We start from the raw sequence: 13,951 nt of genomic DNA, 5'->3' as shown, positions 1-13,951 counted from the left end.
ACAAAACTTACTTTTAAAACCACAGGGTGAGGTTTCTGGTATGGCGAATCATTTTTAATAAATTTGGAGAATTTATCTCTTTATCTTCTTTGGTCCACACACTCCCTACAAGTTCAGAAGGCTGGACTTTCCTAAAAATAAATTTTAAAAAATCAGTACAACCTAATCTATCTATAAAGGATTAGTATCAAGATTATTTAAAGATCTGCTAAACTTAATTTAAAAACTGATAATGACAAACATGAAAAAATATTTTCTCTCAGGAAAAAAAAACTGCAATAAAATTCCATTTTATTATTGCCAAAGCCACAAAACCTTAATAATATCAAATTGGTAAGAAATGATAAAATAATCTCCAACTCCAATATGCAAGTAAAAATTGATACAATCACTTTGTAAAACAATTCAGCAGGATCTTCCATTACTAAAGATATACATACTAGCTGACCCAACAATTCTATTGCTAAGTACATTCCTATGTAAACTCTTACAGAAAGTTACAAGAACTCATTCACAAGACTGTTCACTGAAGCACTATTTACAGAAGGTAAAACGCCAAACAATCTACCAGTTCACCAAAAAGAGACTGAATAAACTGTGGAATACTCATAGAATGGCTAAAATAAGTGAACTAGAACTATATTCATGGACTTTAACAGATATCAAAAAGAATATAAGTAAAAACATGATGCAGAATAAGTATGTTTAAAATGTACAAGCCAATACTATATATTATTTAGGAAAATGTGTGTGTGTATAGAGAGAGAGACAAACAGAGTAAGCATCAAATTCTGAGTAGTTGTTATTTTTTTTTATTGTTGGTTAGTAGTTGTTATTTCTTGCGGGGAAAGGAGAGCAATGAATTAGGGAGAATTATAGAATTTCAATTTCATTTGTAATGTTTTTGTTATACATGAGCACTCATTACATGGCTGCTTATCATTAGGATAACTTCTCTAGATATTTATATTTCAAATGAGGGCTCCTGGATACAGAAAAGATTTTAATGGAATGATAGTGGCAGGGGCTTACTGTTGAATAGTTGTTACTATTGTAGTGCATTAGTCTTCCTACCATTCCTCTTGTGAAGGATTGCTCATCCTTAATCTAGGTCTATATAGCAACATGTTAGAAGACTTACCTACAGGACATACTGTGATTAAAACTGCTATGAGCTTCCCTCCAAACCCAGGAAAATAGATGAGATATTTTTAAGCTGTCATGATATGTAGCAAAATGTTTAAAAAATAGGTAAGAGGTATGCTCAAGGTTTTTGAAAATAGACCAAGAAATAACAATTACCTACCTGTAGAGATAAGATTCCAAAAGTGTTAGCTGACGAGCAATTTCTATTGGGTGAAGTGTCATAAGATCAAATGTTTCAAACTGCCCTGGTTTACTGATATGCCATTCAATTGGTGGAGGTGGACTTTCAAAGGTAATATTATGGATTATTCCATTTGCCTGAGCTTGCTTCTTCCTCTTGATGATCTTAGCAATTGACTCTACCCATTTCTTCATAGCTTTCCCTAGAAAAAACACATAATTAGAATGTCTTTTACTTGACAGACATAACTGTAGATCTTCATATAATTTTTAACGTTCACTCAACTTCAACAATTATCAACTCATGGCAAATTTTTGCTTCATCTAACCCAAATCATGCCATTTCTTCACTCTGTTGTTTGTTTTTTTGGTACTAAGAACTGAACCCATGGATGTTTTCTCACTGCACTACATCTCCAGACCTTTTTTGTTTTTCATTTTCAGACAGGGTCTTGCTAAGTTGTTGAGGATCTCACTAAATTGTTAAGGCTAGTCTTGAACTTGTGATTCTCCTGTCTCAGTCTCCTGAGTTGCTGGTATTATAGGCATACACCATTATACCCAGCCCTAGTTATTCTTTAAACAAATTCAAAAATCATATCATTTTGTCTATATTTAAGTCTTTTTAAAATAATCATTAGGTCATTATGACATATAAAAAATGAATCATTTTTTTTCTTTTTTAAAATTTGTTTTTAGTTATACATAACAGAATATATTTTGACATACTAGATGGAATATAACTTCCCATTCTTGTGGTTGTACATGAGGTGGAGTTACACTGGTCATGTATTCATTCATATATGAACATAAGAAAGTTATGTCTGATTCATTCAACTTTGTTTCCTATTCCCATCTCCACTCCCTCTCCTTCATTCCCCTTTATCTAATCAAATGAACTTTTATTCTCCATCCCTGTTATTGTGTGTTGGCATCCACATATAAGGGAGAACATTTGGCCTTTGATTTTTTGGCTTATTTCACTTAGCATAATGATCTCCAGTTCCATCCATTTACTGGCAAATGCCATACTTTCATTCTTCTTTATGGCTGAGTAATACTCCATTGTGTATATACACCACATTTTCTTTATCCATTCATCTTTTGAAGGGCACCTAGGTCGGTTCCATAGCTTAGCTATTTTGAATTGAGCTGCTAAATTTCTTTGTCAAAAAGTGAGATCTTAAAATCTTCAAATACTTGGTTAATACTCAAATTTCTATCTCTTAAATATTTTTCTTATAGTTAATTTTTTTAAAAGGACATAAATAACATTTACTTAATTATATTTAGTCCATATGTCCTAAGTTTCCTTAGGACTACAGGTTCTCCCTTTATGTCTCATTTTTGCTTGCAATTTATTTGTTGAAGAAATGGAATTGCTTGTATTGTGGTGATTCTCAAGTCTGTCTTGCCAACTGTACCCCTGTGGTATCATCTGCCATGTTTCTCTATCCCCCCTATTTTCTGAAAACCAGAGACATAGAGATTGATGTTTTTGTTTGTTTTAGTATTGGGGACTGAACCCAGGAGCACTTAACCACTGAACTTCATCCCTGGCTCTTCTCTTTTTATATTTTATTTTGAGACAGGGTCTTCTTAAGTTACTTGGAGACTTGCCAAGTTACTGAGGCTGATTTTTGATCCTCCTGCCTCAACCTCCCAAGGTGCTGGAATTATAGGCTTGTGCCACTGTGCCCAGCAAGATCAATGTTTTTACATGAATACTTGCCAAGAATACTTTAATAGGATTCTTAACCAATATCTTATACTGTTAGATAAAACACAAATGTTCTTAATATAACATGTTTGATGACACATATTATAGCCTGGAATTTTATCACATAGGCTATGTTTGAAACTTCAAGTTGGAAATTCCTATCTTTTAGACACAAAAATGTATTCCTCTGGGGGCTGGGGTTGTGGCTCAGAGGTAGCACGTGCAAGGGCCTTGGTTTGATCCTCAGCATCGCAGGCGCTGGATTTGATCTTAGCACCACATAAATGTAAAATAAAGATATATGTCCACCTAAAACTAAAAAAACAATATTTTTAAAAAATGTATTCCTCTGGAATATGTTTCTAAGAGAGGAAATATTATTTTAAAAAGCTGATAATCATCTAAAATTAAAGTACCAGATTAATGAGAATAAAAAAGCATAAAATTGCTGGGTGTGGTGATGCACACCTATAATCCCAGTGGCTGGGGAGGCTGAGGCAGGAGGATCATAAGTTCAAAGTCAAGCCTCAGCAACTTAGCAAGACCCTAAGCAACTCAGCGAGACCCTGTTTCTAAATAAAATATAAACAAAGGGCTGGGAATTAGGCTCAGTAGTCAAGTGCCCTTCCCCTGAGTTTAATCCCCAGTACCAAAACAACAACAACAAAAAGCATAAAATTATATATATATTATTTATTTAATGGAAACAAATGGCAAACTTGAGGGGACATAAAATTAAATAGCTTTAATTTATTAAAAAGGACTTTTGACATTTTTAAAAGCAATATTCTCCTTAAAAACTTAAAAGGGGGGGGGTAGGATTGTGGCTCAGTGGTAGAGCGCTCGCCTAGCACGGGCGGGACCCAGGTTCAATCCTCAGCACCACATAGAAATAAAGGTGCTGTGTTGTGTTCATTTACACCTAAAAAATAAATTAAAAAAAAAAAACTTAAAAGGGGGTTAAGAGTATAACTCGATGGTATAGCACTTGCCTAGCACGTGCAAGGGCCTTGGTTTGATCCTCAGCATCACAGACAAATAAAAATATGAGAAGACAAGGTTCTAAGACTTTATATGGTTCTAAATATATGTGAGCTTACTGGAGTTTATAAAGATCATTCCAAATGTTATTTCAGCTTTTTAAAAATGGAAAGCAATTTACATTCTTAGTCATACAATTTTGAAAATAAGCTCAAATGCAACATAAGAGCCAATCAAAACTTTAAATAATATACCTCTTACACTTTAAATGAAGGATTCCAGTCTTTTAAGCAATTCCACATCTCTTTCAAAGTCATAAAAATGGTGTTCAACCCAATGGTGAAATACATTTAAAATCCTGGTAAAATAAAAGAATCACATTTTAGTGAAATCTTCAATTATACATTTTTTACTTCTATACTTCTTCATTATACTTCTTTCATTTTTCTAATGCCATGGCGATAGTTTTATATGCAACAATCAATATAATACTTAGAGTCTCCATTTTTAATGAATACCTTAAGTGCTTCAATAAGAAGAAGAAAATCAATCTCCAAACTGTACATTATTTTTAAATTATACTTTAGCCAGGAGTGGTGGCTAACACCTGTAATCCCAGCTACTTGGGAGACCGAGGCAGGAGGATTGCAAGTTCAAAGCCAGACTGGGCAACTTAGTGAGACCCTATCTCAAAATAAAAAATAAAGGGCTGAGGATGTAGCTCAGTGGCAAAGTGCCCCTGGGTTCAATCCCCAGTACTGCAAAAAAATAAAAATAAACATAAAAGTTATACTTTAAAATATGTATTTGTATAAAGATTATGGTTTCTGTGCTTAATCACCAATTAATGTTAAGGAAAAGTGTCTTTTATTTATTCATATGTAGAAAATACATGCTCTATAATAGAAAAGCTATTTTAAGTTTTTAAATTGAAAAAGTATTTTAAGCTGTAAATTTTTAATGTATTTTTCATATAAAATGGAAAATTAACTAAGATTTATTGTATTTCTAAATTCAAGTGCTAGCCTAGTGTCGTTGCACATGTCTATAATCCTAGTGACTTGGGAGACTACAGGAGGAAGACTGAACTTCAAGGCTAGACTAAGCAATTTAGCAAGGCCCTAAGCAACTGAGTGAGACCCTGTCTCAAAATAATTAATAAATAAATAAATAAATAAATAAATAGGGCTGGGTATGTAGCTCATTGGTAAAGCACCCCTCTGTTCAATTCCCAGTACCCCCAAAATAAATAAATAAATAAATAAATTCAAATGCTATCATCAAATTTCCCTGTAACCTACAAATATGCCTATAACCTTATTTCATTTTAAAAGACAAAAATATTTTTGTCAAGAGAGTGATTTTGTTTTGCATATCACAAAAATGATTACTCCTGATCTTGCAAGTATTTAATTATCTATACAAATATAAAATGCTCTCTACCAGAGACATCCTAATAATATTACTTTTCTTCATTACTTCAACAAATGGCCATTTGCAGGTTAGATTTTTATTTCCCTACCACAGACAACTATATTTCTCTCAGACTATGCAAGTATATTTAATTACCAGTCTTCATCATGCTATTTATATTAAAACAACGTTAAGTCATTATGGTCTGGTAAGTTCAGGAGCTTAGAAAATATATCAAAAGATCATAAATTGTTAGCTTCTAATTTCCACTTATATCAGTTCAAACAGTTCTGCTTATATTTTCTTTTTAGTTTCTATAGTATTGATGTAATTTTAAAATTACGATCAGATAAAAGAAAAAAGTCTAATCAGACTTCATCAAACTTAAAAACTTCATCTCATCAAAGTATCATTAAGAAAACTAACAGGCAAACCACAATCTGGGAGAAAATATTTACAAAACCTTTTTCTGACAAAGGACTATATCCAGTCCTACTCGATATACTTATACAACTTAGTAATAAAAAGATAACTCAACAAATGATAGACATGAGTCAAACCTATTCTTCAAAGATGAAGAATGACTAGCCAATAAGAGACAGTAAAATGTTCTCAACATCATTAGTCAATAGGGAAGAACAAATTAAAACCACAATGAGATACCACTATACACCCAACAGTATGGCTAAGGTATGAAGAATAACATCACTAAACAATGGTGAAGATATGCAGCAATGGAATGCTCATATATTGCTGGTGAGAATGTTCAGAAGAAGTTTTGACAGTTTCTTTTTAAAAGAAAACACACATCTACATTATGTCCTAGCTATTCTACTCTGAGTTATTTACCCAAGTGGGAAAAAAAGAAATACACACACCCACCCACACCCACATTCACACTAAGACTTCTAAGATAAAGTTCATAGCAAATTTACTCATAATCAAAGACTGGAAAAAATGTCCAGGTATCCTTCAATGGGAAAAAATACATGAACTGTGGTGTATTCATATAAGGAAATAACTATCTTAGTAATAAAATTTAAAAAAAAACATTGATTCAAGCAACATGGATGAACCTTAAAAGCATGTTGAGTCAGGCATGAAAGTTATAGAATCCATACCTTTCTTTCCCATACTAGTCAGAGTCACACCCACAACAGGAATGAAGTAATTCAGACTTGGGGATGGCACCAAAAGATCTCAGAAATTATTATCTTCTAAATTAACAAGTGAATTACAACTCCTGAACAGAGAGCAAGGAATGTAGCCTTTGAACGCTTCTTTAAAACCCTTGTTCCCCCTGATCAGCAGAATCAAAGCCTCTGGGACTGGAGTCCCCTGTGTTTCCTTTTTGCTAGCAAAGCAATAAAACTTCTCTCTCCTTTTCCTCAAAACAAAAACAAAAAAGTGTAAAAATCAATTTATACAAAATTCTAAGACAAGTAAAAGAGTCAATAGCAGGATAAATCAGAATACTGCCTTTGGGCAGTAGCAACAAAAATTGACTAGAAGGAGCACAAGGGAACTTTCTGGGTTGTGGTCTATCATTCTGTATCTTGAAAGGAGTTTGAATTACAAAGACATTAAAATTTAACCAAAGTACACTTAAAATGTGTGTATTTCATGTTATGAACATTTTAGAACAAATGAATAATAAATACTGAAATGTTATTGATATATAAGTTGAAGCATTTAAGAAATAGTGTATTTTGAAACACATTCAAAAGATTAGGTGATTAATGAACTGAGTGAAAAATGAAAAGTAAATATATGTGATAAAAGTAAGTAAAATAAAATGTTAACAGTTGATCTGGTGGGTTTATCATTGTTCACTATGAAATTCTCTCAATTTTTCTCTTTTTTAAAATGTCAGAATAAATTGCTAAATAAAATATATTAGCTTACATTTTACTAAAATTCCTTCAATGCTCACAGAAAAAGTTTAACAAACTGGCTTGAATTTCAAAGCCATCTTCAACTCTACCCCAATATAGTTAATCTCCTCTATTACAACTTACAATACAATGTCTTCATTCCTCTAAGTTCAATTTCCTTACCTATTTCCTCTGCACACCATTCTCAATCCTGTCTTTTAACCTTTGTTCATACTACTTCTAGGTACCCTCCATACCTTCAATCACCTTTCTGCATATCTAAATTCTACACATCCCTTCGGGACAATCTCAGATTTTACCTCTTCTAAGATGTCTTCCCTAACTACTGGAGTCTAATCTTAGCTATTCCTGAAGTTTTATAGGGGTATATTTTTGTGAGCCATTGAACTATTCAAAGTAGTATAATGTATAACTATTTCATGTATATTTTTACCCCAATAAAATCATAATATTTTGGAACCATATCATGACAGTCTATTATTTTTGTATTCACCATAAGTTGACAAGTATACAACTGAGAACATGCTTAGATATAAACATTTAAAGAATTCACATGACTGAGATCTAAGATCTTATTTCCTGTCTGCCCTATAATAGGGACCTCATAAATGTATGCCTCATTTGAGTAGATTAGTGCAAATGCATTACAGTTACTTGAGAAAAATTATTCTTCTTTCTTGCTAATGTAATGGGTAAAAAATCTCATTTTCTTATACAAAGAATGACATGTTAAAAGTTTTGGCTAAAAGACTTATAGCTAGGAACACCAATATTCCTCTAAAATTAAATTTATTTATGGTAATTATCCTGGAAAATAATAAATCCAGTTCAAAACTATAATTTATTAGTTAACAGTAATCAAGGAAACAATATTTAGAAAAAATATTTACATCATATATAGTTAATATGATAACTCAATATCCAATGATAAGGGGTAGATAATACTTTAGTTTTCATTTGGATTATAAGAAGGTTAAAGGAGCTTCCAATTTTTAATGCTTAGTGAAACAAAAACACAATGGCTCAAGAGGTCATATATGGTCCCATCCTGTCACTCCCTTTACATGACCCAAGTTCAAATTACTTAATCATACTAAGTTTTCCATTTCTTCATATACAAAGTTAGAATAATCATTGTGTTGCACCATAAAAAAATGTGTTTTGAGGATGAGATTAAAAAAAGATAAAGCACTTAGGGTAATATCTAGCACAGAAAGTACCTAACTGGCAACTCTATAATTAAATCTATTATAGAAATTACTGCAATGATTCCTTAGGTAATTTTACATAGGATAAAGAGTAGAAAAAGCAGTAGAACTTCCATAAATATTAAAAATTATAAAAAAACAAACAAGGACCAAGTACCATTACAAAGGGACATAAGGGAAATAAAGTGGAAAGCTGACAGTAAGCAAGCTTATATATGTAAGTTTTACTTATAATAACACACATTTATTTTGATCTGTAAATATATCACATGTCAGAGAGAGCTGATGTAAATAACATGGTATACTTATATAAATTTCTTCAGGATATTTATTTAAAATAGCTTCACAGTGAAAGAAATTTGGAAATTTAACAGTCATAAATTAACAATAATATTTATATTTAATTAAGAGCTAAGAATTTTGTGTTAACTATATACTGAAAATGGCACATAAGAAATGTAATATTCAGGTCAAACCTAAGTTGTACTGGTTGGACGTATTCCTTTCGGAATCTTTTAAGGTCTGCACTGATTGGCTGCTCACCTTTCTCTATTGCCAATTTGTCTGCTTCAGTAGGTTCTGGCTCTGGAATTTGAAATCTAAGAAGAAAACCAAAAGGACAGGAATTTGTTCATAAATAAATGAAAGATATTTTAAATACAACAACAAAAAAAATTGACCAAAGAATCCCCTTTCCTATCACTTTGTAGAAAGTGCAATTACTGTTAAGCCTTCCCTGCAGTACTCCATACTACACAAGTACAAAAATTGCCTTCAGCTATATGATCCTAAGATTTTATATCAAATCTTTATAAAAAGTTTTTTATGATTAGCATTAATCAACCAACAAAGGGTTCATGGAAAAGATCCAAGAAAAGATCCAAGAAAAGAATCCACAGGAATATAACTTCTTTAAAGATCATAAAGAGCTGGGAGATTTAGTGTATGCCTGTAATCTCAACTACTAGGGAGTTGAGGCAGGAGGACTGCAAGTTCAAAGTCAAACTCAACAATTCAGTGAGACTGTCTCAAATAAAATAAAAGAGACTGAGCATGTAGCTCAGTGGTAGAGCTCTAGCTAGCTTCTGCGAGTCCCTGTATTCAATCCCCAGTACCATAATGTGAAAGAAAGGACTTATCTAACCATCTATCCTTAATATTTATATCATAAAATGAAAGCGGACTAATCAATTTCCTTAAATACGTGAGTATGAAATTCAAAAAGGAAGCCCAAGATGAACTTTTAAATTAAGAACATAACCTAAGTGGGTAAGGTAAAAAATCAAAATTAAAAAACCAAAAACCTTGCGTAACCAGAGGAAATATAGCTATAATGTAAGTTAGGAAATATAGCTATAATGTAAGTCTAGCAAATATACTTTCCTTATTTTGGACACAGAAATAGAACAATAGATTTTCAGAACATATTATACTAAGTCTTGTAAGTTTAATTTCATAGAACAAAATGGAAATAGGGGTCAAGACAAAATTTTAGTTAAGTTTATAAACGTAAAACAAAAATCATTTTGTAGTTCAGATTATATATGTACATATTCATATACATGTGTGTATATACATATACATATACATATTTGTGTATGTATATATGTATTTTAGTACATTTTGTTTTTTGAAATTGGATCTCATTATGTTGCACAGGCTGTCTGAAATGATCCTTCTGCCTCAGTCTCCCAAGTACCAGAATTATAGACCCATTCCATGACATCCAGCCAGGTTCTTCTTTTTAAACTACAAAGCATTTAAAGTATCACTAAGTAAAAACATTCAGTTAAAAATTTTTTTTCAATTCAAAAAATGTTTAAATATAATAAAGGAATTGTTTTTTAGGCTTAATAATAATACATGATTTATTTAAAATAAAAATTTTTAACTTTCAGAGATACACATAGAAGTATTTACAGACGAAATATGTTTTCTGAGATCTACTTCAAAATAATCCTGGGGGTAGAATATTTAAATCTGTAGGGAAGCAGATAAAACATGTGTTGATAATTATTGAAGTTAGATAATGGATAAATGGGTTCATTATATTTTCTGTCTACTCTTGCACATGTTTGAAATTTTCCATAACAAATTTGTTTTAAAATCAAAAAGTGGAAAATTTCCTTAAATAACAGAACAAATTTTACTATAATGTTGTTTTTTTCCTCTCTAAATTGGGTCTTTAAGGGGCTGGGATTGTGGCTCAGCAGTAGAGCGCTCGCCTAGCACATGTGAGGTGCTAGGTTCCATCCTCAACACCACGTAAAAATAAATACATAAAATAAAGGTATTGTGTCCAACTACAACTAAAAAATATTTTCAAAAACTGTATTAAATTGGGTATTTAAGATTACCTCTTGGAATATTGCTAATAGCTGAAAAGAACTATGTTACAAACAGCAAACACTACTTAAAAAGTATGGTAATACATCTAATGTAATGCCAAATAAATTATGTCAACACCTACCTGAGTAGGTACCAGCTACTAGGCACTTTGCAAGGTACAGAACAGTTAATTTTTTTTATAAAATATTAATGCAAGTAAAATATACATTTTTCTCACCGTTCAATCAGTAAGCTTAGCAATTCCTGGTTTACAAAACGAACCATATGTAGTAAGAAAAGTATGAACAAAATTGGGATCTGAAAAAGTAGAGCATAAACATATTTCATGTTCAATTTTTCAGTTTAATTAATTCAAAATACCATATTTCCCTTCCTTTTTAGTTTGGTTCTTCCTGCCAACTGTGGTATTTTCTTGATAAATAAGGATTGTTTTCAAATTTTTAAAATTTGCATTAATATGCAAATTTTATGAGCACTTATTTAATAACTAATCAAGTTAACAATATTTAATTAGCTATTTATCCCTTTTGATTCTGCAGTATTTTAATATTCTGGAGGCAATTCATTTTTTTTTTCCTGAGATCTTCTAAATAATTCTGGGAGTAGGTATTTAAATCTGTAATGAAACAGATGAAACATGAGTTGACAATTATTAAAGTTGGATGATGGATAAATGGGTTTATACATTATCTTTGAACACCATTTAAAAGCTTTTGGGAATTAGGCCCTAGGTAAGTACTCACAATGAGTTTCACATACCTGCATACATATGATATGTCAACCTTTCAATTAATTTCACCACAGTTCCTCATTTAATAATGGGGATTCCACTTCTACTTTGCAAGTTGTCTTCAAAAACAATGTTTTCCTCAGAGTCTTTTACCACAAAACGATACACATCTGGACTTGGTAATCTCAGTGGCTGATCATTTTCTTCTTTCAATAAAACAGAATCTAGCATTCTATCTAGAGTACTATGATAATGAAGAGAAATAATGGTTGCCATCCAATTATTTTTCTCTTCTGCAGAATTAGCAGCAAATATTATGCTGTCTTTGGATACTAATTCAAAAGCATGTCTGCACTCACAAGTATCTTCCTTATCACAGATTTGTACTTTCCTCATGATAAACTTCTCTTTTAATCTATATTCTGCACTACTATAACCTGGAAGCGGGGTCTGGCCATGATTAGGTTTACAGCTGATCATTAAGCCATCAAAGAGAAAAATATGTCGTTCATGTTTAGCACCAGTTCTTGTCAATGGTCCTTCCATTATAAATTCATTGCAGCACTGTCCAATATCTTTGCCTTCCCATCCATCTATGTTTTTCTGAATTTCTTTCGTTTTTTTGATGGCCAGGTGCTTGCTTCTTAATTGATGATTATAAAAAGGGCAAACAGGATCCCTAATAAAAAAATGAATATAAGATTATTCAATGATTACACAGTTCTAATTCCTAATTTCTTCAAGTGAGAACTATCTCAAATCAAGTGACAAAAATATTAAGTTGGAGTGAGGGTGTAATCCAGTGGTAAAGCACACGGTTATTAGAATACATTAAATTATAGGTTAAATCCCCAGACTTTCAAAAGAAAAAATTAAACATCCAAATACTAAATTTTATATACAACATTTACTTTTTTTCATTACCATGAAAGTGAAGTACTACAGACTATATTTCAAAATTCCTAATGCCATAAGTACTAAAATTACAAAAGAATCCTAAATTCTTATACTGATTATACATTTTTTTTTAGATTCATTAAGTGTATCTTAACATATGATCTTCTTTCTTTTGTAAAAATTCAAGGTTGGGTTTGGCAGTCCCTGGCTGTTGCTTTTGCATCTCCCCTTTATTCCCTACAGCAGCCACAGGGCTGCTTCCTAAATGCCATACAAACAGCCTCACTCCTTTGCTCCAGACCCTCCAATACCTTCTATCCACCCAGAACAGAGCCCAGAGCCCTCATCATGTCCTACAGACCATGGGGTGGGAGCTGAGCAGGAAACAGGGTGCCCAGGCTCCCGGACTTGTTTTCCTGGGGCTGTCAACAGAGCGGGGATCCAGACCTCGTCCTCTGATGCTGCCCTGGTGGTGGGTGAGGTTCTGTCCTCAGGCACTGTCCCCAGAGTTTACCCTCCCATCTCAGCAGAACAGAAAGCTGGAAGCCTGGAACCTGGTCTCCTTCCTTGTTCATTCAGTGACCACCTAGCTGGAGGACTGGCCGAATGTCTTGCACAGACCAATGAGTGTTAAGTGTGCCTCCTTCCTGCACAGCAAGCCTAGGGCCTCACCAGGCGCAGAGCTACGCAGGGCCGGCTCTGCAGAGCATTTTTTTAGGAGGCAGGTGAGGCTTGGTGGGAGGGGACGTTCCCTTCCGCTCTCTTTCCCAAGTTGAGTTGGCATCTGAAAGACGTGCTTCCACATTAAAAGAAGGAGAGAGAAGGCCATCGTGGTGGTTACCCCAGCATCCATGTCCATACCTGCTGTGTTCGGCTGGTGGCAGGTTCTTAAAGTGGTCCGTGGATGTGCAATCACGCAGGATCAGGAAGCCAGAGAAAACCAAGGTCGGGAGAGGAAGGACATGGCCAAGGCTGTCGGGTCAGAGGGGCTCTTGCCTAAAACTCTCTGGACCATGCGTCTACATTTTTGCCAGAGTCTACATAAGAGTAATTTTTTTTCTTTGAATTCTCAGAAAGTAAGTTTTGTCACTTTTTTTTTTTTTTTGGAAGCGTCAGAGGTTTTACATGTTTTACCACAAAAGCGGGAGCAACATCATCAAGTCCATGGTTAAACTGAGCTTTTTGTAAGACAGAGAAACAGGAAATAGATCGTTCTAAACACATGGAACTTTTCTGCAGATATCTTTTCTGGCATCTTGTTAACAAGAACAATTATGGTGAGCTGGGGATGTGGCTCAAGCGGTATCACGCTGGCCTGGCATGGATGCGGCCCAAGTTCGATCCTCAACACCACATACAAACAAAGATGTTGTGTCTGTCGAAAACTAAAACATAAATATTTAAAAAATTCTCTCTCTGTCTCTCTCACTCT

General features: G+C 33.2%; 1 pseudogene; it reads right to left on the bottom strand.

Moving 5' to 3' along the window:
* Positions 1-12,742, bottom strand: part of LOC144372566 (son of sevenless homolog 2-like) — a 40,668-nt pseudogene extending 27,926 nt beyond the window's left edge.
* Positions 12,743-13,951: the final 1,209 nt, after the last annotated feature.

Source organism: Ictidomys tridecemlineatus, unplaced genomic scaffold (assembly GCF_052094955.1).
Source record: "Ictidomys tridecemlineatus isolate mIctTri1 unplaced genomic scaffold, mIctTri1.hap1 Scaffold_132, whole genome shotgun sequence".
NCBI lineage: Eukaryota > Metazoa > Chordata > Mammalia > Rodentia > Sciuridae > Ictidomys > Ictidomys tridecemlineatus.
Note: the sequence above shows the minus strand (reverse complement) of the source record. Positions and strands in the feature narration are given on the sequence as shown.